We start from the raw sequence: 24,228 nt of genomic DNA, 5'->3' as shown, positions 1-24,228 counted from the left end.
ATTCCCCTACTCGGTCTATTCCCTAAAGACCTAAAAAGAGCACACTATAGGGACACTGCTACATCCATGTTCATAGCAGCACAATTCACAATAGCAAGACTGTGGAACCAACCTAGATGCCCTTCAATAGACGAATGGATAAAAAAAATGTGGCATTTATACACAATGGAGTATTACTCTGCATTAAGAAATGACAAAATCATAGAATTTGGAGGGAAATGGATGGCATTAGAGCAGATTATGCTAAGTGAAGCCAGCCAATCCCTTAAAAACAAATGCCAAATGTCTTCTTTGATATAAGGAGAGTAGCTAAGAACAGAGTAGGGACAAAGAGCATGAGAAGAAGATTCGGTTTCACTCTCTTTTCTTCTATATAGATAGTTGAATTTGGACCTGTTAATCCAACATGGTTTATAGTAGCTCTTTGAAACTTGACAAAATAAAGGAGTTCTCAGATTTGTCTCTATGGTTTGTTTCCTATTCAAATATCCCTAAGCAGAGACTGCTGAAAAGCACTTTAATTGAAAAGTGTTGCCAAGTGTCCAAGAATGTATGAGTTTCCGAAATACCAGCGAACATTTTTTCACCCAATCTTGTTGATACTTGGTGTAATGATAAGTACACAAATCCTACTTGGCTCACCAAATTTTGTTCTTGTAGGCTGAAGCGTTCGTTTACAGCAGCAGTTTGTATTTTTCGGTTTCACTCTGTTTTCTCCTATATAGACAGTTGAATTTAAACCTGGAAATCCAACATGGTTTGTAGTAGCTCTTTGAAACTTGACAAAATAAACTAGTTCTCAGTTTTGTCTCTATGGTTTGTTTCTTCTTCAAGTAGCTCTAAGCAGAGACTGTGTAAAAGCACTTTCATTGAAAGGGGTGGCCAAGATTCCAAGAATCTACGAGTTTTTGAAATACCAGCAAATATTTTTTCACCCAATCTGGATGATACTTGGTGTAATGATAAGTACACAAATTTTAGTTGGCTAATAAATTTTGTTCTTCTAGATTGAAGCGTTTGTTTACAGTAGCAGTTTTTACATTTAGGTTTAAGTCTTTTCTCTCCTATATAGATAGATGAATTTGGAACTCTAAATCCAACATGGTTTGTAGTAGCTCTTTGAAACTTGACAAAATAAAGTGGTTTTCAGTTTTGTCTCTATGCTTTGTTTCCTCTTCAACTAGACGAAAGCAGAGACTGGCGAAAAGCACTTTCATTGAAAGGGGTTGCCAAGCGTCCAAGAATCTACAAGTTTCCGAAATACCAGCAAATATTTTTTCACCCAATCTTGAAGATACGTGGTGGTAATGATCAGTACACCAATCCCACTTGGCTCACCATATTTTGTTCTTCTAGGCTGAAGCGTTTCTTGCAGTAGCAGTTTTTATTTTTAGGTTTCAATCTGCTCTCTCCTATATAGATAGATGAATCTGGACCTGTAAATCCAACATGGTTTGTAGTAGCTCTTTGAATCTTTACAAAGTAAAGTAGTTCTGAGTTTTGTCTCTATGGTTTGTGTCCTTTTAAACTAGCCTGAAGCAGAGATTGGAGAATACCACTTTCATTGAAAGGGGATGCCAAGCGTCCATGAATCTACGAGTTTCTGAAATACCAGCAAATATTTTTCAGCTATCTTGATGATACTTGGTGGTAATTTTCAGTATACAAATCCCACTTGGCTCACCAAATTTTGTTCTTCTAGGTTGAAGCGATCGTTTACAGTAGCAGTTTTTATTTTTAGGTTTCAATCTGTTCTCTCCTATATAGATAGACGAACTTGGAACTCTAAATCCAACATGGTTTGTAGTAGCTCTTTGAAACTTGACAAAACAAAGTAGTTCTCAGTTTTGTCTCTATGGTTTGTGTACTCTTCAAGTAGCCGCTAAGCAGAGACTGTGGAAAAGCACTTTCATTGAAAAGGGTTGCCTAGCTTTTAGGAATGTACGTGTTTCCGAAATACCAGCAAATGTTTTTTCACCCAATCTTGATGATACTGGTGGTAATGATAAGTACACAAATCCCTCATGGCTCACCAAATTTTGTTCTTCTAGGTTGAAGGGTTTGTTTACAGTAGCAGTTTTTATTTTTAGGTTTCACTCTGTTTTTTCCTACGTAGATAGATGAATTTGGAACTATAAATCCAACATGGTTTGTAGTAGCTCTTTGAAACGTGACAAAATAAAGTGGTTTTCAGTTTTGTCTCTATGGTTTGTGTCCTCTTCAACTAGACCAAAGCAGAGACTGGCGAAAAGCACTTTCATTGAAAGGGGTTGCCAAGGGTCTAAGAATCTACAAGTTTCTGAAATACCAGAAAATATTTTTTCACCCAATCTTGAAGGTACATGGTGGTAATGATCAGTACACCAATCCCACTTGGCTCACCATATTTTGTTCTTCTAGGCTGAAGCGTTTGTTGCAGTAGCAGTTTTTATTTTTAGGTTTCAATCTTTTCTCTCCTATATAAATAGATGAATTTGGACCTGTAAATACAACATGGTTTGTAGTAGCTCTTTGAATCTTTACAAAGTAAAGTAGTTCTCAGTTTTGTCTCTATGGTTTGTGTCCTTTTAAACCAGCCCATGCAGAGAATGGAGAATAGCACTTTCATTGAAAGGGATTGCCAAGCGTCCAAGAATCTACGAGTTTCCGAAATCCCAGCAAATATTTTTTCACCCAATCTTGATGATACTTTGTGGTAATGATCAGTAAACAAATCCCACTTGGCTCACCAAATTTTGATCTTCTAGGTTGAAGCGTTGGTTTACAGTAGCAATGTTTATTTTGAGGTTGTACTCTGTTTTTTCCTATATAGATAGATGAATTTAGATCTCTAAATCCAACATGTTTTGTAGTAGCTCTTTGAAACTTGACAAAATAAAGTAGTTCTCAGTTTTGTCTCTATGGTTTGTTTTCTCTTCAAGTAGCCCTAAGCAGAGACTGGCGAAAAGCACTTTTATTGAAAGGGGTTGACAAGTGTCCCAGAATCTACGTGTTTCCGAAATACCAGTAATTATTTTTTCACCCAATCTGGATGATACTTGGTTTAATGATAAGTACACAAATCCTACTTGGCTCACCAAATTTTATTCTTCTAGGCTGAAGCTTTCTTTTACAGCAGCAGTTTGTATTTTTCGGTTTCACTCTGTTTTCTCCTATATCGATAGTTGAATTTGGACCTGTTAATCCAACATGGTTTGTAGTAGCTCTATGAAACTTGACAAAAGAAAGTAGTTCTCAGTTTTCTCTCTATGGTTTCTTTCCTCTTCAAATAGCCCTAAGCAGAGACTTGAGAAAGCACTTTCATTGAAAGGGTTTGCCAAGCGTTCAAGAATCTACAAGTTTCCGAAATACCAGCAAATATTTTTTCACCCAATCTTGATGATACTTGGGGGTAATAATCAGTACACAAATCCCACTTGGCTCACGAAATTTTCTTCTTCTAGGTTGAAGCGTTTGTTTACAGTCGCAGTTTTTATTTTTAGGTTTCACTCCGTTTTCTCCTATATAGATAGATGAATTTGGAACTGTAAAACCAAAATGGTTTGTTGGAGCTCTTTGAAACTTGAAAAAACAAAGTAATTCACAGTTTTGTCTCTATGGTTTGTTTCCTCTTCAACTAGCCCGAAGCAGAAACTGGCGAAAAGCAGTTTCATAGAAAGTAGTTGCCCAGCGTCCAAGAATATACGAGTTTCTGAAATACCAGCAAATATTTTTTCACCCAATCTTGAGAATACATGGTGGTAATGATCAGTACACCAATCCCACTTGGGTCACCAAATTTTGTTCTTCCTGAGTGAAGCGTTTGTTTACAGTAACAGTTTTTATTTTCAGGTTTCATTGTGTTCTCTCCTGTATAGATAGATGCATTTGGAACTCTAAATCCAACATGGTTTGTGTTAGCTCTTGAACTTGACAAAATAAAGTAGTTCTCGGTTTTCTCTCTATGGTTTGTTTCCTCTTCAAGTAGCCCTAAGCAGAGACTGTGGAAAAGAACTTACATTGAAAGCGGTTGCGAAACTTCAAAGAAATTAAGAGTTTCCGAAATACCAGCAAATATTTTTTCACCCAATCTTGATGACACTTCTTGGTAATAATCAGCACACAAATCCCACGTGGCTCACCAAATTTTGTTCTTCGAGGTTGAAGCGTTTGCTCAGAGTAGCTGTTTTTATTTTTAGGTTTTACTGTGTTCTGTCCTATATAGATAGATGAATTTGGAACTCTTAATCCAACATGGTTTGTAGTAGCTCTTTGAAACTTGACAAAATAAAGCAGTTCTCAGTATTGTCTCTATGGTTTGTTTCCTCTTCAAGTAGCCCTAAGAACAGACTGTGGAAAAGCACTTTCAATGAAAAAGGTTGCCAAGCTTCCAAGAATCTACGAGTTTCCGAAATACCAGCAAATATTTTTTCACCCAGTCTTGAGGATATGTGGTGGTAATGATCAGTACACAAATCCCGCTTGGCTCACCATATTTTGTTCTTCGAGGTTAAAGCATTTGTTTACAGTAGCAGTTTTTATTTTTAGGTTTCACTCTGTTTTCTCCTAAATAGATAGATGAATTTGGAACCCTAAATCCAACATGGTTTGTGGTAGTTCTTTGAATCATGACAAAATAAAGTAGTTCTCCGTTTTGTCTCTATGGTTTCTTTCCTCTTCAACTATCCCAAAGCAGAGACTATCGAAAAGAACTTTCATTGAAAGGGGTTGCCATGCGTCCAAGAATCTACGAGTTTACGAAACACCAGCAAATATTTTTTCACACAATATTGATAATACTTGTTGGTAATGATGAGTAAACAAATCTCAATTGGCTCACCAAATTTTGTTCTTCTAGGTGGAAGCATTCGTTTACAGTAGTAGTTTTTATTTTTAGGTTTAACTCTGTTCTCTCTTATATAGATAGATGCATTTGGAACTCTAAATCCAACATGGTTTGTAGTAGCTCTTTGAAACTTGACAAAATAAGTAGTTCTCAGTTTTGTCTCTATGGTTTGTTTCCTCTTCAAGTAGCCCTAAGGAAGAACAGGCGAAAAGCACTTTCATTGAAAGGGGTTGCCAAGCATCCAAGAATCTACGAATTTCCAAAATACCAGCAAATATTGTTTCACCCCAACTTGAGGAAACGTCGTGGTATAGATCTGAACATAAATCCCAGTTGGCTCAACAAATTTTGTTCTTCAAGGTTGAAGCATTCGTTTAGAGTTGCAGTTTGTATTTTCAGGTTTCACTCTAATCTTTCCTATATAGATAGATGTATTAAGAACCCTAAATCCAACATGGTTTATAGTAGCTCTTTGAAACTTGACAAAATAAAGTAGTTCTCTGTTTTGTCTCAATGGCAAGTTTGTTCTTCAAGTAGCAATAAGCAGAGACTGTGGAAAAGCACTTTCATTGAAAGGGCTTGCCAAGCTTCCAAGAAATTACGAGTTTCCGAAATACCATCAAATATTTTTTCACCCAATCTTGATGATACTTGGTAGGAATGATCAGTACACAAATCCCACTTGGCTCTCCAAATTTGTTCTTCAAGGTTGAAGCTTTCGTTTGCAGTAGCAGTTTTTATTTGTAGGTTTCACTCTGTTCTCTCCTATATAGATAGGTGCATTTGGAACTATAAATCCAACATGGTTTGTAGCAGCTCTTTGAAACTTGACAAAATAAAAGAGTTCTAAATTTTATCACTATGGTTTGTTTCCTCTTCAAGTAGCCCTAAGCAGAGACTGTGGAAAAGCACTTTCATTGAAAGGGGTTGCCAAGCTTCCAAGAAATTACGAGTTTCTGAAATACCAGCAAATATTTTTTCACCCAATCTTGATGATACTTGGTGGTAATGATCAGTACACAAATCCCACTTGTCTCACCATATTTCTTCTGCTAGGCTGAAGTGTTATTTACAGTTGCAGTTTTTATTTTTAGGTTTCACTCTGTTCTCTCCTATACAGATAGATGAATTTGGAACTCTAAATCCAACATGGTTTGTAGTAGCTCTTTGAAACTTGACAAAATAAAGTAGTTCTCAGTTTTGTCTCTATGGTTTGTTTCCTCTTCACGTAGCCCTAAGCAGAGACTGGGGAAAAGCACTTTCATTGAAAGGCATTGCCAAACTTCCAAGAAATTACGAGTTTCCGAAATACCAGCAAATATTTTTTCGCCCAATCTTGATGATACTTGGTGGTAATGATCAGTACACAAATCCCACTTGGTTCACAAAAAATTGTTCTTCTAGGTTGAAGCGCTTGTTTACAGAAGCAGTTTTTAGATTTCACTCCGTTTTCTTCTATATAGATAGATGAATTTGGAACTCTAAATCCAACATGGTTTGTTGTAGCTCTTGGAAACGTGAAAAAATAAAGTAGTTTTCAGTTTTGTCTCTATGGTTTGTTTCCTCTTTAAGTAGCCCTAGGAACAGACTGTGGAAAAGCACTATCATTGAAAGGGGTTGTCAAGCTTCCAAGAAATTACGAGTTTCCGAAATTCCTGCAAATATTTTTTCACCCAATCTTGATGGTACTTGGTGGAAATAATCAGTACACAAATCCCACTTGGCTCACCAAATTTTGTTCTTCTAGGTTGAAGATTTATTTACAGTGTCAGTTTTTATTTTTAGGTTTCACTCTGTCTCTCATATACAGATAGATGAATTTGGAACTCTAAGTTTAACATGGTTTGTGGTAGCTCTTTGAAACTTGACAAAATAAAGTAGTTCTCAGTTTATTCTGTATGGTTTGTTTCCTCTTCAAGTAGCCCTAAGCAGAGACTGTGGAAAAGCACTTTCATTGAAAGGGGTTGCTATGCTTCGAAGAAATTACGAGTTTCCTAAATACAAGCAAATATATTTTCGCCCAATCTTGATGATACATGGTGGTAATGATCAGTATACAAATTCCACTTGGCTCTCCAAATTATGTTCTTCTAGGTTGAAGCATTATTTACAGTAGCAGTTTTTATTTTTAGGTTTTATTGTGTTCTCTCCTATACAGATAGATTAATTTTGAACTCTAAATCCAACATTGTTTTTAGTAGCTCTTTGAAACTGGACAAAATAAAGTAGTTCTCAGTTTTGTCTCTATGGTTTGTTTCCTCTTCAAGTAGCTCTAGGAAGAGACTGTGGAATATCACTTTCATTGAACGGGGTTGCCAAGCATAAAAAGGAATTACTAGTTTCCGAAATATCAGCAAACACTTTTTCACCCAATCTTGATGATACTTCGTGGTAATGATAAGTACACAATTCCCGCTAGGCTCACCAAATTTTGTTCTTCTAGGGTGAAGCTTTCGTTTATAGTAGCAGTTTTTATTTTTAGGTTTCACTATGTTCTCCCCTATATCGATAGATGAATTTGGAACTCTAAATGAAACATGGTTTGTGGTAGCTCTTTGAAACTTGACAAAATAAAGTAGTTCTCAGTTTATTCTCTATGGTTTGTTTCCTTTTGAAGTAGCCCTAAGCAGAGACTGTGGAAAAGCACTTTCATTGAAAGGGGTTGCTAAGCTTCGAGGAAATTACGAGTTTCCGAAATACCAGCAAATATTTTTTCCCCCCATCTTGATGATACTTGGTGGTAATGATCAGTACACAAATCCCACTTGGCTCACCAAATTGTGTTCTTCTAGGTTCAAGCGTTATTTACAGTAGAAGTTTTAATTTTTAGGTCTCACTCTGTTCTCTCCTATACAGATAGATTAATTTGGAACTCTAAATCCAACATTGTTTCTAGTAGCTCTTTGAAACTTGACAAAATAAAGTAGTTCTCAGTTTCGTCTCTATGGTTTGTTTCCTCTTCAAGTAGCCCTAGGCAGAGAATGTGGAATATCACTTTCATCGAACGGGGTTGCCAAGCATCCAAGGAATTACTAGTTTCCGAAACATCAGCAAACACTTTTTCACCCAAACTTGATGATCCTTCGTGGTAATGATCAGTACACAATTCCCGCTTGGCTCACCAAATTTTGTTCTTCTAGTGTGAAGCGTTCGTTTACAGTAGCAGTTTTTATTTTTCGGTTTCACTATGTTCTCCCCTATATCGATAGATGAATGTGGAACTCTAAATGTATCATGGTTTGTAGTAGCTCTTTGAAACTTGACAAAATAAAGTAGTCCTCAGTTTTGTCTCTATGGTTTGTTTCCTCTTCAAGTAGCCCTAAGAAGAGACTGTGGAAAAGTACTTTCATTGAAAGCGGTTCCTAAGGTTCCAAGAAATTACAAATGTCCGAATAGCAGCAAATATTTTTTCACAAAATCTTGATGATACTTGGTGGTAATGATCAGTACACAAATCCCACTTGGCTCACCAAATTTTGTTCTTGTAGGTTGAAGCGTTCGTTAAGTGTAGCAGTTTTTATTTTTAGGTTTCACTCTGTTCTCTCTTATATAGATAGATGAATTTGAAACTCTAAATTCAACATGGTTTGTAGTAGCTCTTTGAAACCTGACAAAATAAAGTAGTTCTCAGTTTTGTCTCTATGGTTTGTTTCCTCTTCACGTAGCCCTAGGCACAGACTGTGGAAAAGCACTTTCATTGAAAGGGGTTGCAAAGCTTCGAAGAAATTACGAGTTTCTGAAAACCTGCAAATATTTTTTCACCCAATCTTGATGATACTTGGGGGTAATAATCAGTACACAAATCCCACTTGGCTCACCAAATTTTGTTCTTCTAGGTTGAAACGTTTGTTTACAGTAGCAGTTTTTATTTTTAGGTTTCACTCTGTTGTCTCCTATATATGTAGATGAATTTGGAACTCTAAATCCAACATGGCTTGTAGTAGCTCTTTGAAACTTGACAAAATAAAGTAGTTCTCAGTATTGTCTCTATGGTTTGTTTCCTTCTCGAGTAGCCCTAAGCAGAGACTGTGGCGAAGCACTTACATTGAAAGAGGTTGCCAAGATTCCAAGAAAGTACGAGTTTCCAAAATACCAGCAAATATTTTTTTTACCCAATCTTGATGATACTTGGTGGTAATGATCAGTTCCCAAATCCCACTTGGCTCACCAAATTTTGTTCTTCTAGGTTGAAGCGTTATTTACAGTAGCACTTTTTATTTTTAGGATTCACTCTGTTCTCTCCTATATAGATAGATGAATTTGGACATCTAAATCCAACATGGTTTGTAGTAGCTCTTTTAAACTTGACAAAATAAAGTAGTTCTCAGTTTTGTCTCTATGGTTTGTTTAGTCTTCAAGTAGCCCTAAGCAGAAACTGTGGAAAAGCACTTTCATTGAAAGGGGTTGCGAAGCTTCCAAGAAATTACGAGTTTCCGAAATACCAGCAAATATTTTTTAGCCCAATCTTGATGATACTTGGTGGTAATGATCAGTACAAAATCACCCTTGGCTCACCAAATTATTTGCTTCTGGTTTTAGCGTCATTTACAGTAGGATTTTTTATTTTTAGGTTTCACTCTGTTCTCTCCTATACAGATAGATGAATTTGGAACTCTAAATCCAACATGGTTTGTATTAGCTCTTTGAAACTTGACAAAATAAAGTAGTTCTCAGTTTTGTCTCTATGGTTTGTTTCCGTTTCAAGTAGTCCTAGAGAGAATGTGGAAAAGCACTTTCATTGAAAGGGGTCGCTAAGCTTCCAAGAAATTACGAGTTTTAGAAATACCAGCAGATAATTTTTCACCGAATTTTGATGATACTTGGTGTAATGATCAGTACACAAATCCCACTTGGCTCACCAAATTTTGTTCTTCTAGGTTAAACGTTATTTACAGTAGCAGTTTTTATTTTTAGGTTTCACTCTGTTCTCTGCTATATAGATAGATGAATTTGGAACTCTAAATCCAACATGGTTTGTAGTAGCTCTTTGAAACTTGACAAAATTAAGTAGTTCTAAGTTTTGTCTCTATGGTTTGTTTCAACTTCAAGTAGCCCTAAGAAGACACTGTGGAAAAGCACTTTCATTGAAAGGGGTTCCCAAGCTTCCAAGAAATTACGAGTTTCCGAAATACCAGCAAATATATTTTCACCCAATCTTGATGATACTTGGTGGTAATGTTCACTACACAAATCCCACTAGACTCACCAAATTTTGTTCTTCTAGCTTGAAGAGTAATTTACAATATCAGTTTTTATTTTTAGGTTTCATTCTGTTCTCTCCCATACAGATATATGAATTTGGAAATCTAAATACAACATGGTTTGTAGTACTCTTTGAAACTTGAAAAAATAAAGTAGTTCTCAGTTTTGTCTCTATGGTTTGTTTTCTCTTCAATTATCCCTAAGCAGAGACTGTGGAAAAGCACTTTCATTGAAATTGGTTGCAAAGCTTCCAAGAAATTACGAGTTTCCGAAATACCAGCAAATATATTTTCACCCAATCTTGATGATACTTGGTGGTAATGATCAGTACAGAAATCCCACTTGGCTCACCAAATTTTGTTCTTCTAGGTTGAAGCGTTTGTTTACAGTAGCAGTTTTTATTTTTAGGTTTCACTCTGTTGTCTCCTATATATATAGATGAATTTGGAACTCTAAATTTAACATGGGTTGTAGTGGCTCTTTGAAACTTGACAAAATAAAGTAGTTCTCAGTTTTTTCTCTATGGTTTGTTTCCTTTTTGAGTAGCCCTAAGCAGAAACTGTGGGAAAGCACTTACATTGAAAGAGGTTGCCAAGATACCAAGAAAGTACGAGTTCCCAAATTACCAACAAATATTTTTTTCACCCAATCTTAATGATACTTGGTGGCAATGATCAGCACACAACTCCCACTTGGCTCACCAAATTTTGTTCTTCTAGGTTGAAGCGTTCGTTTACAGTAGCAGTTTTTAATTTTAGGTTTCACTCTGTTCTCTCCTGTATAGATAGATGAATTTGGAACTCTAAATCCAACATGGTTTGTAGTAGCTCTTTGAAACTTGACAAAATAAAGTAGTTCTCAGTTTTGTCTCTATGGCTTGTTTCCACTTCAATAGCCCTAAGCAGAGACTGTGGAAAAGCACTTTCATTGAAAGGGGTTGCCAAGCTTAGAAGAAATTACAAGTTTCCGAAATACCAGCAAATATTTTTTCACCCAATCTTGATGATACTTGGTGGTAATGATCAGAACACAAATCCCACTTGGCTCACCAAAATTTGTACTTCTATGGTGAAGCGTTTGTTTACAGTAGCAGTTTTTATTTTTAGGTTTCCCTCTGTTCTCTCCTATATAGATAGATGAATTTGGAACTTTAAATCCAACATGGTTTGTAGCAGCTCTTTGAAACTTGAAAAAAAAAAGTAGTTTTCAGTTTTTTTTCTATGGTTTGTTTCCTCTTGAAGTAGCCCAAATCAGAGACTGTGGGAAAGCACTTTCATTGTAAGGGGTTGCCAAGCCTCCAAGAAATTACGAGTTTCCGAAATACAAGCAAGTATTTTTTCACCCAATCTTCATGATACTTGGTGGTAATGATCAGTACACAAATCCCTCTTGGCTCACCAAATTTTGTTTTTCTATGTTGAAGCATTATTTACAGCACCAGTTTTTATTTTAAGTTTCACTCTGTTCTCTCCAATATAGATAGATGAATTTGGAACTCTAAATCCAACATGGTTTGTAGTAGCTCTTTGAAACTTGAGAAAATAAAGTAGTTCTCAGTTTTCTGTCTGTGGTTTGTTTCCACTTCAAGTAGCCCTAAGCAGAGACTGTGGAAAAACACTCTCATTGAAAGGGGTGGCCAAGCGTCCAAGAATCTACAAGTTACCAAAATACCAGCAAATATATTTTCACCCAATTCTAGTGATACTTGGTGGTAATGATCAGTACACAAATCTCACTTGGCTCACCAAATTTAGTTCTTTTAGGTTGAAGCGTTTATTTAGAGTAGCAACTTATAATTTTAGTTTTCACTTTGTTTTCTCCTACATAGATAGATGAATTTGGAATTCTAAAACCAACATGGTTTGTAGTAGCTCTTTGAAACTTGAAAAAATAATGTAGTTCTCAGTATTGTCTCTATGGTTTGTTAAATCTTCAAGTAGCCCTAAGCAGAGACTGTGGAAAAGCACTCTCATTTTAAAAGGTTGCCAAGCTTCCAAGAAATTACAATTGTCCAAATTCCCAGCAAATATTTTTTCGCCCAATCTTGATGATACTTGGTGGTTAAGATCAGTATACAAATCGCACTTGGCTCAACAAATTTTGTTCTTCTATGTTGAAGTGTTCATTTACAGTAGCACTTTTTATTTTTAGATTTCACTCTGTTGTCTCGTATATAGATAGATGAATTTGGAACTCTAAATCCAACATGGTTTGTAGTAGCTCTTTGAAACTTGACAAAATAATGTAGTTCCCAGTTTTTTCTCTACGATTTGTTTCCTCTTCAAGACGCCTAAGCAGAGACTGTGGAAAAGCACTTTCATTGAATGGAGTTGCCAAGCTACCAAGAAATTACGAGTTTCCGATATACCAGCAAATATTTTTTTGCCCAATCTTGATGATACTTGGTTGTAATGATCAGTATACAAATTCCACTTGGCTCACCAAATTTTGTTCTTCTAGGTTGAAGCGATATTTACAGTAGCAGATTTTATTTTTAGGTTTCACTCTGTTGTCTCCTATACAGATAGATGAATTTGGATCTCTAAATCTAAAATGGTTTGTATTAGCTCTTTGAAACTTGACAACATAAAGTAGTTCTCAGTTTTTTCTCTATGGTTTGTTTACTCTTCAAGTAGCCCTATGCAGAGACTGTGGAAAAGCAATTTCATTGAAAGGGTTTGCCAAGCTTCCAAGAAATTTCGAGTTTTCGAAATACCAGGAAATATTTTTTCACCCAATCTTGATGATTCTCGGTTGTTATGATAAGATCACAAATCCCACTTGGGTCACCAAATTTCGTTCTTCTAGGTTGAAGCGTTCATTTACAGTAGCAGTTTTTAATTTTAGGTTTCACTCTGTTCTCTCCTATATAGATAGATGAATTTGGAACTCTAAATCCAACATGGTTTGTAGTAGCTCTTTGAAACTTGACAAAATAAAGTAGTTCTCAGTTTTGTGTTTATCGTTTGTTTCCACTTCAAGTAGACCTAAGCAAATACTGTTGAAAAGCACTTTCATTGAAAGGGGTTGCCAAGCTTACAAGAAATTATGAGTTTTTAAAATACCAGCAAATATTTTCTCAACCAATCTTGACGATACTTGGTGGTAATGATCAGTATACAAATCCCACTTGGCTCACCAAATTTTGTTTTTCTAGGTTAAAGCGTTCGTTTACAGTACCATTTTTTTTATTTTTAGGTTTCCCTCTCTTCTCTTCTATTAGATATATGATTTTGGAAGTCTAAATCCAACATGGTTTGTAGTAGCTCTTTGAAACTTGACGAAATAAAGTAGTTCTCAGTTTTTGTCTATGGTTTGTTTCCGCTTCAAGTAGCCCTATGAAGATGCTGTGGAAATGCACTTTCATTGAAAGGGGTTGCCAAGCTTTTAAGAAGTTACGAGTTTCTGAAATACCAGCAAATATTTTTTCACCCAATCTTGATGATACTTGGTGGTAATGATCAGTACACAAATCCCACTTGGCTGACCAAATTTTGTTCTTCTAGGTTGAAGGGTTCGTCTACAGTAGCAGTTTTTATTTTTAGGTTTCATTCTGTTCTCTCCAATATAGATAGATGAATTTTGAACTCTAAACCAACATGGTTTGTAGTAGCTCTTTGAAACTTGACAGAATAAAGTAGTTCTCAGTTTTGTGTCTATGGTTTGTTTAATCTTCAAGTAGCCCTAGGCAGAGACTGGGGAAAAGCACTTTCAATGAAAAGGGTTGCCAAGGTTCCAAGAAATTACGAGTTTCCGAAATACCAGCAAATATTTTTTCACCCAATCTTGATGAAACTGGGTGTTAATGATCATTATACAAATCCCACTTGGTTCACCAAAATTTGTTCTTCTAGGTTGAGGCGTTCTTTTACAGTAGCAGTTTTTATTGATAGGTTTCACTCTGTTCTCTCCAACACACATAGATGAATTTGGAACTCTAAATCCAACATGGTTTGTAGTAGCTCTTTGAAACTTCACAAAATAAAGTAGTTCTCAGTTTTGTGTCTATGGTTTTTTTTCACTTCAAGTAGCCCTAAGCAGAGACTGGAGAAAAGCACTTTCATTGAAAGGTGTTGCCAAGCTTGCAAGAAATTACGAGTTTCCGAAATACGAGCAAATATTTTTTCACCCAATCTTGATGATGCTTGTTGGTAGTGATCAGTAGGCAAAACCCACTTGGCTCACCAAATTTTGTTCTTTTACATAGAAGCCTGCGTTTACAGTAGCAGTTTTTATTTTTAGGTTTCACTCTGTTCTCCCCTATATAGATAGATGAATTTGGAACTCTAAATCCAACATGGTTTCTAGTAGCTCTTTGAAACTTGACAAAATAAAGTAGTTCTCAGGTATTTCTCTATTGTTTGTTTCGTCTTCAAGTAGCCCTAAGCAGAGACTGTGAAAAAGCACCTTCATTGTTAGGGGTTTCCAAGCGTCCAAGAATTTACGAATTTTCGAAATAACAGCAAATATTTTTTCACCCAATCTTGATGATACTTGGTGATAATGATCAGTATACACATTCCACTTGGCTCACCAAATTCTATTCTTCTAGGTTGAAAAGTTCGTTCACAGTAGCAGTTTTTATTTTTAGGTTTCACTCTGTTGTCTCCTATATAAATAGATGAATTTGGAACTCTAAATCCAACATGGTTTGAGTAGCTCTTGGAAACTTGACACAATAAAGTAGTTCTCAGTTTTGTCTTTATGATTTGTTTCCTCTTCAAGAAGCCCAAAGCAGAGACTGTGGAAAAGCACTTTCATTGAAAGGGATTGCCAAGCTTCCAAGAAATTTCGAGTTTCCGAAATACCAGCAAATATTTTTTCACGCAATCTTGATGATACTTGGTGGTAATGATCAGTACACAAAACCACTTGGCTCACCAAATTTTGTTCTTCTAGGTTTAAGCGTTCGTTTAAAGTAGCAGTTTTTATTTTTAGGTTTCACTCTGTTCTCTCCTATATAGATAGAGAAATTTAGAACTCTAAATCCAACATGGTTTGTAGTAGCTCTCTGAAACTTGTCAAAATAAAGTAGTTCTCAGTTATTTCACTATGGTTTGTTCCGTCTTCAAGTAGCCCTAAGCAGAGACTGTGAAAAAACACCTTCATTGTTATAGGTTGCCAACTTCCAAGAAATTACGAGTTTCCGAAATACAAGCAAATATTTTTTTACCCAACCTTAATCATACTTGTTGAAATGATCAGTACACATATTCCACTTGGCTCACCAAATTTTGATCTTCTAGGTTGAAGCATTATTTACAGTAGCAGATTTTATTTTTAAGTTTCACTCTGTTCTCTCCTATACAGATAGAAAAATTGGAACTCTAATTCCAACATGGTTTGCTGTAGCTCTTTGAAACATGACAAAATAAAGTAGTTCTCAGTTTTGTCTCTATGGTTTGTTTCCTCTTCAAGTAGCCCTAGGCACACACTGTGGAAAAGCACTTTCATTGAATGGGGTTGCCAAGCTCTCAAGAAATTACGAGTTTCCGAAATACCAGCAAATATATTTTCACCAAATCTTGATGATACTTGGTGAAATGATCTTTACACAAATCCCACTTGGCTGACCAAATTTTGTTATTCTAGGTTGAAGCGTTATTTACAGTAGCAGGTTTAATTTTTAGGTTTCACTCTGTTCTCTCCTATATGGATAGATGAATTTGGAACTCTAAATCCAACATGGTTTGTTGTAGCTCTTTGAAACATGACAAAATAAAGTAGTTCTCAGTTTTGTCTCTATGGTTTGTTTCCTCTTCAAGTAGCAGTAATCAGAGACTGTGAAAAACCACTTCCATTGAATGGGGTTGCCAAGCTTTCAAGAAATTACGAGTTTATGAAATACAAGAAATTTTTTTTCACCCATACTTGATGATAATTTGTGGTAATGATCAGTACACAAATCCCACATGGCTCACCAAATTTTGTTCTTCTAAGTTGAAGCGTTCGTTTACAGTAGCAGTTTTTATTTTTAGGTTTCACTCTGTTCTCTCCTATATAGATAGACGAATTTGGAACTCTGAATCCAACAATGTTTGTAGAAGAACTTTGAAACTTGACAAAATAAAGTAGATCTCAGTTTTGTCTCTTTGGTTTGTTTCCTCTTCAAGAAGCCCTAATCAGAGACTGGCCAATAGAAATTTCATTGAAAACGTTTGCCAAGTGAACAAGACTCTACCGGTTTCCGAAATACCAGCAACTATTTTTTCGCCCAATCTTGATGATACTTGGTGGTAATGATCAGAATTCAAATCCCACTAGGCTCTCCAAATTTTGTTCTTCTAGGTTGAAGCGTTCGCTTACAGTAGCAGTTTTTATTTTTAGGTTTCACTCTGTTGTCTCCTATATAGATAGATGAATTTGGAACTCTAAATCCAACATGGTTTGTAGTAGCTCTTTGACACTTGACAAAATAAAGTAGTTCTGTGTTTTCTCTCTATGATTTATTACCTCTTCAAGTAGCCTTAATCAGAGGCTGGCAAAAAGCACTTTCATTGAAAGGGGTTGCCAAGCGTCCAAGAATCTACGTGTTTCCGAAATACCAGCAAATATTTTTTCACCCAATCTTGATGATACTTGGTGGTAATTATCAGGATACAAATACCACTTGGTTCACCAAATTTTGTTCTTCTAGGTTTAAGCGTTAGTTTACAGTAGCAGTTTTTATTTTTTGGTTTCACTCTTCTCTCCTATGTTTATAGATGATTTTGGAACTGTAAATCCAACATGGTTTGTAGTAGCTCATTGAAACTTGACAAAATAAAGTAGTTCTCAGTTATTTCTCTATGGTTTGTTTCGTTTTCAAGTAGCCCTAAGCAGAGACTGTGGAAAAGCACCTTCATTTAAGGGGTTCCAAACTTCCAAGAAATTACGAGTTTCCGAAATACAAGCAAATATATTTTTACCCAAACTTGATGATACTTGGTGAAATGATCAGTACACTAATCCCACTTGGCTCACCAAATTTTGTTCTTCTATGTTGAAGCGATATTAAAGTAGCAGATTTTATTTTTAGGTTTCACACTGTTCTCTCCTATACAGATAGATGAATTTGGAACTCTAAATCCAACATGGTTTGTTGTAGCTCTTTCAAACATGACAAAATAAAGTAGTTCTCAGTTATTTCTCTATGGTTTGTTTCCTCTTCAAGTAGCCCTAAGCATAGATTGTTGAAAAGCACTTTCATTGAATGGGGTTGCCAAGCTTTCAAGAAATTACGAGTTTCCGAAATACCAGCAAATATTTTTTCACTGAACCTTGATCATACTTGGGGGTAATGATCAGTACACAAATCCCACTTGGCTCACCAAATTTTGTTCTTCTAGGTTGAAGCTTTCGTTTACAGTAGCAGTTTTTATTTTTAGGTTTCACTCTGTTCCCTCCTATATAGATACACGTATTTGGAAATCTGAATCCAACATTGTTTGTAGTAGATTTTGAATCTTGACAAAATAAAGTAGTTCTCAGTTTTGTCTCTATGGTTTGTTTCCTCTTCAAGTAGCCCTAATCAGAGACTGGCGAAAAGCACTTTCATTGAAAGGGGTTGCCAAGCGTCCAAGAATCTACGGGTTTCAGAAATACCAGCAACTATTTTTTCGTTCAATCTTGATGATACTTGGTGGTAATGATCAAGATTCAAATCCCACTTGGCTCACCAAATTTTGTTCTTCTACGTTGAAGCGTTCGTTTACAGTAGGAATTTTTATTTTTAGGTTTCACTCTGTTCTCTCCTATATAGATAGAGTACTTTAGAAATCTAAATCCAACATGGTTTATAGTAGCTCTCTGAAACGTCACAAAATAAAGTAGTTCTCAGTTATTTCTTTATGGTTTGTTTCGTCTTCAAGTAGCCCTAAGCAGAGACTGTGAAAAGCACGTTCATTGAAAGAGGTTGCCAAGCTTGAAAAATTACTAGTTTTCGAAACACAAGCAAATATTTTTTCACCCAATCTTGATGATACTTGGTTGTAATGATCAGTACATAAATCCAACATGGCTCACCAAATTTTGTTGTTCTAGGTTGTAGCATTATTTACAGTAGCAGTGTTTATTTTTAGGTTTTACTCTGTTCTCTCCTATGCAGATAGATGAATTTGGAACTCTAAATCCAACATGGTTTGTAGTAGCTCTTTGAAAGTTGACCAAATAAAGTTGTTCTCAGTTATTTCTCTATGGTTTGTTTCGTCTTCAAGTAACCCTATGCAGAGACTGTGAAAAAGCACCTTCATTGTAAGGGGTTGCAAAGCTTCCAAGAATCTACGAATTTCTGAAATAACAGCAAATATTTTTTCGCCCAATCTTGGTGATACTTGGTGATAATGATCAGTATACACATGCCACTTGGCTCACCAAATTTTATTCTTCTAGGTTGAAACGTTCGTTTACAGTAGCAGTTTTTAATTTTAGGTTTCACTCTTTTCTCTCCTATATGTAGATAAATTTGGAACTCCAAATCCAACATGGTTTGAGTAGCTGTTGGAAACTTGACAAAATCAAGTAGTTATCAGTTTTATCTCTATGATTTGTTTCCTCTTCAAGTAGCCCTAATCAGAGACTGAAGAAAAGCGCTTTCATTGAAAGGGGTTGCAAAGCGTCCAAAAATACGAGTTTCCGAAATACCAGCAAATATTTTTTTCTGCCAATATTGATGATATTTGGTGGTAAGGATCAGTATTCAAATCCCACTTGGCTCACCAAAATTTATTCTAGGTTGAAGCGTTCATTTAAAGTAGCAGTTTTTATTTTTAGTTTTCACTCTGTTCTCTCCTATATAGATAGATGAATTTGGAACACTAAATCGAACGTGGTTTGTACTAGCTCTTTGAAACTTCAGAAAATTAAGTAGTTCTCAGTTGTGTGTCCTTGGTTTTTTTCCACTTCAAGTATCCCTAAGCAGAGACTGTGGAAAAGCACTTTGACTGAAAGGGGTTGCCAAGCTTCAAAAAATTACATGTTTTCGAAATAACAGTAAATATTTTTTACCCAATTTTGATGATACTTTGTCGTAATGATCAGTACACAAATCCAACTTGGCTCACAAAATTTTGTTCTTCTAGGTTGAAGCGTTCGTTTACAGTAGCAGTTTTTATTTTTAGGTTTCCCTGTGTTCTCTCCTATATAGATAGAGGAATTTGGAACTCTATATCCCACATGGTTTGTAGTAGCTCTTTGAAACTTGACAATATAAAGTAGCTCTCATTTTTGTCTCTATGAATTGTTTCCTCTTCAAGTAGCTTTAATCGGAGACCGGCGAATAGCACTTTCATTGAAAGGGGGTTGCCAAGCAACCAAGAATCTACGTGTTTCCGAAATAACAGCAAATATTTTTTCGCCCAACCTTGATGATACTTGGTGGTAATGATCCGTATACAAATCCCACTTGCCTCACCAAATTTTGTTTTCTAGGTTGAAGCATTCAATTACAGTAGCAGTTTTTATTTTTAGGTTTCACTCTTTTCTTTCCTACACAGATAGATGAATTTGGAACTCTAAATCCAACATGGTTTGTAGTAGCTCTTTGAAACTTGACCAAATAAAGTAGTTCTCAGTTTTTTCTCTATGGTTTGTTTCCTCTTCAATTAGCCCTAAGCAGAGACTGTGGAAAAGCACTTTCATTGAAAGGGTTCGCCAAGTTCAAGAAATTCCGAATATCCGAAATACCAGCAAATATTTTTTCACCCAATCTTGATGATACTTGGTGGTAATGACAAGTACAGAAATCCCACTTGGCTCACCAAATTTTGATCTTCTAGGTTGAAGCCTTCGTTTACAGTCGCAGTTTTTATTTTTAGGTTTCACCCTCTTCTCTTCTATATAGATAAAAGAATTTGGAACTCTATATCCAACATGGTTTTTTAGTAGCTCTTTGAAACTTGAAAAAAATAAAGAAGTTCTAAGTTTTGTCACTCTGGTTTGTTTCCTCTTCAAGTAGCCCTAAGCATAGACTGTGGAAAAACACTTTCATTGAAAAGGGTTGCCAAGCTTCCAAGAAATTACGAGTTTCCGAAATACCAGCAAGTCTTTTTTCAGCCAATCTTGATGATACTTGGTGGTAATAATCATTACACAAATCCCACTTGGCTCACCAAATTTTGTTCTTCCAGGTTGAAGCATTCGTTTACAGTAGCAGTTTTTATTTTTAGGTTTCACTCTGTTCTCTCATATATAGATAGATGAATTTGGAACTCTAAATCATACATGGTTTGTAGTAGTTCTTTGAAACTTGAAAAAATAAAGAAGTTCTCAGTTTTGTGACTATGGTTTGTTTCCACTTCAAGTAGCCAGTAGGAATACTGTGGAAAAGCACTGTCATTGAAAGGGGTTGCAAGCTTTCAAAAATTACGAGTTTCCGAAATACTAGCAAATATTTTTTCACCCAATCTTGATGATACTTGATGGTAATGATCAGTATACAAATCCCACTTGGCTGACCAAATTTTGTTCTTCTATGTTGAAGCATTCGTTTAGAGTAGCAGTTTTTATTTTTAGGTTACACTGTCTTCTCTCCTATATAGATAGATGAATTTGGAACTCTAAATCAAACATGGATTTTGTAGCTCTTTGAAACTTGACAAAATAAAGTAGTTCTTAGTTGTGTGTCCTTGGTTTGTTTCCACTTCAAGTAGCCCTAAGCTGAGACTGTGGAAAAGCACTTTCATTGAAAGGGGTTGCCAAGCTTCCAAGAAATTACGAGTTTATGAAATACCAGCAAATATTTTTTCACCCAATCTTGATGATACGTTGTGCTAATGATCAGTACACACCATTCTTGGGACACCAAATTGTGTTCTAGGTTGAAGCGTTCGTTTACAGTAGCAATTTTTATTTTTAGGTTTCCCACTGTTCTCTCCTATATAGATAGAGGAATTTGGAACTCTAAATCCAATATGGTTTGTAGTAGCTCTTTGAAAATCAACAAAATAAAGTAGCTCTCATTTTTGTCTCTATGGATTGTTTCTTCTACAAGTATCCAAAATCAGAGACTGGCGAACAGCACTTTCATTAAAAGGGCTTGCCAAGCGTCCAAGAATCTACATGTTTCCGAAACAACAGCAAATATTTTTTCACAAAATCGTGATGATACTTGGTGGTAATAATCAGTATACAAATCCCACTTGGCTCGCCAAATTTTGTTCATCAAGGTTTAATCGTTCCTTTACAGTAGCTGTTTTTATTTTTAGGATTCACTCTGTTCTCTCCTATATAGATAGATGAATGTGGAACTCTGAATCCAACATGGTTTGTTGTAGCTTTTTGAAACTTGACAAAATAAAGTAGTTCTCAGTTTTGTCTCTATGGATTGTTTCCTCTTCAAGTAGCCCTAATCAGAGACTGGCGAATAGCACTTTCATTGAAAGGGGTTGCCAAGCGTTTAAGAATCTACGGGTTTCTGAAATACCAGCAAACACTTTTTCACCCAAAATTGATGATACTTGTGGTAATGATCAGTATTCAAATCCCACTTGGCTCACCAAATTTTGTTCTTCTAGGTTGAAGCGTTCGTCTACAGAAGCAGTTTTTATTTTTAGGTTCCACTCTGTTCTGTCCTGTAGAGATAGATAAATTTGGGACTCTAAATCCAACGTTGTTTGTAGTAGCTCCTTGAAACTTGACAAAATAAAGTAGTTCTCAGTTTTGTCTATATGGTTTGTTTCCTCTTTATGTAGCCCTAAGCATAGACTGTGGTAAAGCACTTTCATTGAAAGGGGTTGCCAAGCTTCCAAGAAATTACGAGTTTCCGAAATACCAGCAAATATTTTTTCACCCAAACTTGATGATACTTGGTGGTAATGATCAGTACACAAATCCCACTTGGCTCACCAAATTTTGTTCTTCTAGGTTGAAGTGTTCGTTTACACTAGCAGTTTTTATTTTTAGGTTTCACTCTGTTCTCTCCTATATGGATAGATAAATTTGGAACTCGAAATCCAACATGGTTTGTAGTAGCTCTTTGAAACTTGACAAAATAAAGTAGTTCTCAGTTTTGTCTCTATGGTTTGTTTATTGTTAGAGAAGCCCTAATCAAAGACTGGCGAAAAGCGCTTTCATTGAAAGGGTTGCCAAGCATCCAAGAATCTACGATTTTCCGAAATACCAGCAAAATTTTTCCCCCAATCTTGATGATACTTGGTGGTAGTGATCAGGATACAAGTACCACTTGGCTCACCAAAGTTTGTTCTTCTAGGTTGAAGGGTTTGTTTACAGTAGCAGTTTTTATTTTTCGGTTTTACGCTGTTCTATCCTATACATAGAGATGAATTTGGAACATTAAATTAAACAGGGTTTGTAGCAGCTCTTTGAAACTTGACAAACTAAAGAAGCTCTCAGTTTTGTCTCTATGGTTTGTTTCCTCTTCAAGTAGCCCTAAGCAGAGACTATGGAAAAACACTTTCATTGAAAGAGGTTACCAAGCTTCCAAGAAATTACGAGTGTCCGAAATACCAGCAAATATATTTTCACCCAAACTTGATGATACTTGGTGGTAATGACAAGTACACAAATCCCACTTGGCGCACCAAATTTTGATCTTGTAAGTGGAAGCGTTCGTTTACAATAGCAGTTTTTATTTTTAGGTTTCACTCTGTTCTCTCCTATATAGATAAATGAATTTAGAACTCTAATACCAACATGGTATGTAGTAGCACGTTGAAACTTGACAAAATAAAGTAGTTCTCAGTTTTGTCTCTATGGGTTGTTTCCTCTTCAAGTAGCCCTAAGCAGAGACTGTGGAAAAGCACTTTCATTGAAAGGGTTGGCCAAGCTTAAAAGAAATTATGAGTTTCCGAAATACCAGCAAATATTTTTTCACCCAAACTTGATGATACTTGGTGGTAATGATTAGTACACAAAACCACTTGGCTCACCAAATTTTGTTCTTCTAGGTTTAATCGTTCGTTTACAGTGGCACTTTTTATTTTTAGGATTCACTCTGTACTCTCCTATATAGATAGATGAATTTAAAACTCTAAATCCAAAATGGTTTGTAGTAGCTCTTTGAAACTTGAAAAAATAAAGTAGTTCTCAGTTTTGTCTCTATGGTTTGTTTCCTTTTCAAGTAGCCCTACGCACAAACTGTGGAAAAGCACTTTCATTGAAAGGGGTTGCCAAGCTTCAAGAAATTACTAGTTTCCGAAATACAAGCAAATATTTTTTCACCGAATCTTGATGATACTTGGTGGTAATGATCAGTACACAATTCCCACTTGAATCACCAAATTTTGTTCTTCTAAGTTGAAACGTTCGTTTAAGGTAGCAATTTTTATTTGTAGGTTTCACTCTGTTCTCTCCTATAGAGATACATGAATTTGGATCTCTAAATCAAACATGTTTGGTAGTAGCTCTTTGAAACATGGCAAAATAAAGTTGTTCTCAGTGTTGTCTCTATGGTGTGTTTCCTCTTCAAGTAGCCCTATGCAGAGAGTGGCGAAAAGCAATTTCATTGAAAGGGGTTGCCAAGCTTCCAATAAATTACGAGTTTCCGAAACACCAGCGAATGTTTTTTCACACAAACTTGATGAAAAATTGTGGTAATGACAAGTACACAAATCCCACTTTGCTCACCAAACTTGTTCTTCTAGGTTGAAGCGTTCATTTACAGTAGCAGTTTTTATTTTTAGGTTTCACTCTGTTCACTCCTATACAGATAGATGAATTTGGAACTCTAAGTCCAACATGGTTTGTAGTAGCTCTTTGAAAAATGAAAAATACAGTAGTTCTCAGTTTTGTCTCTGTGGTTTGTTTCCTCTTCAAGTAGCCCTAGCAGAGACTGTGGATAAGCACTTTCATTGAAAGGGGTTGCCAAGCGTCCAAGAAAATACGAGTTTCTAAAATACCAGCAAATATTTTCTCGACCACTCTTGATGATACTCGGTGGTAATGATCAGTATACAAATCCCACTTAGCTCACCAAATTTTGTTCTTCTAGGTTGACGTGTTCGTTTAAGGTTCCATTTTTATTTTTAGGTTTCACTCTGTTCTCTCCTGTAGAGATAGATGAATTTTGAACTCTACATAAAACATGGTTTGTGGACGCTCTTTGAAGGTTGACAAAATAAAGTAGTTCTCAGTTTTGTCTCTATGGTTTGTTTCCTCTTCAAGTAGCCCTAAGCAGAGACTGTTGATAAGCACTTCTTTGAAAGGGGTTGCCAAGCTTAAAACATGTTAGGAGTTTCTGAAATACCAGCAAATATTTTTTCACC

This window comes from Callospermophilus lateralis, chromosome 7 (assembly GCF_048772815.1).
Source record: "Callospermophilus lateralis isolate mCalLat2 chromosome 7, mCalLat2.hap1, whole genome shotgun sequence".
In the NCBI taxonomy this organism is placed as follows: Eukaryota; Metazoa; Chordata; class Mammalia; order Rodentia; family Sciuridae; genus Callospermophilus; species Callospermophilus lateralis.
Note: the sequence above shows the minus strand (reverse complement) of the source record.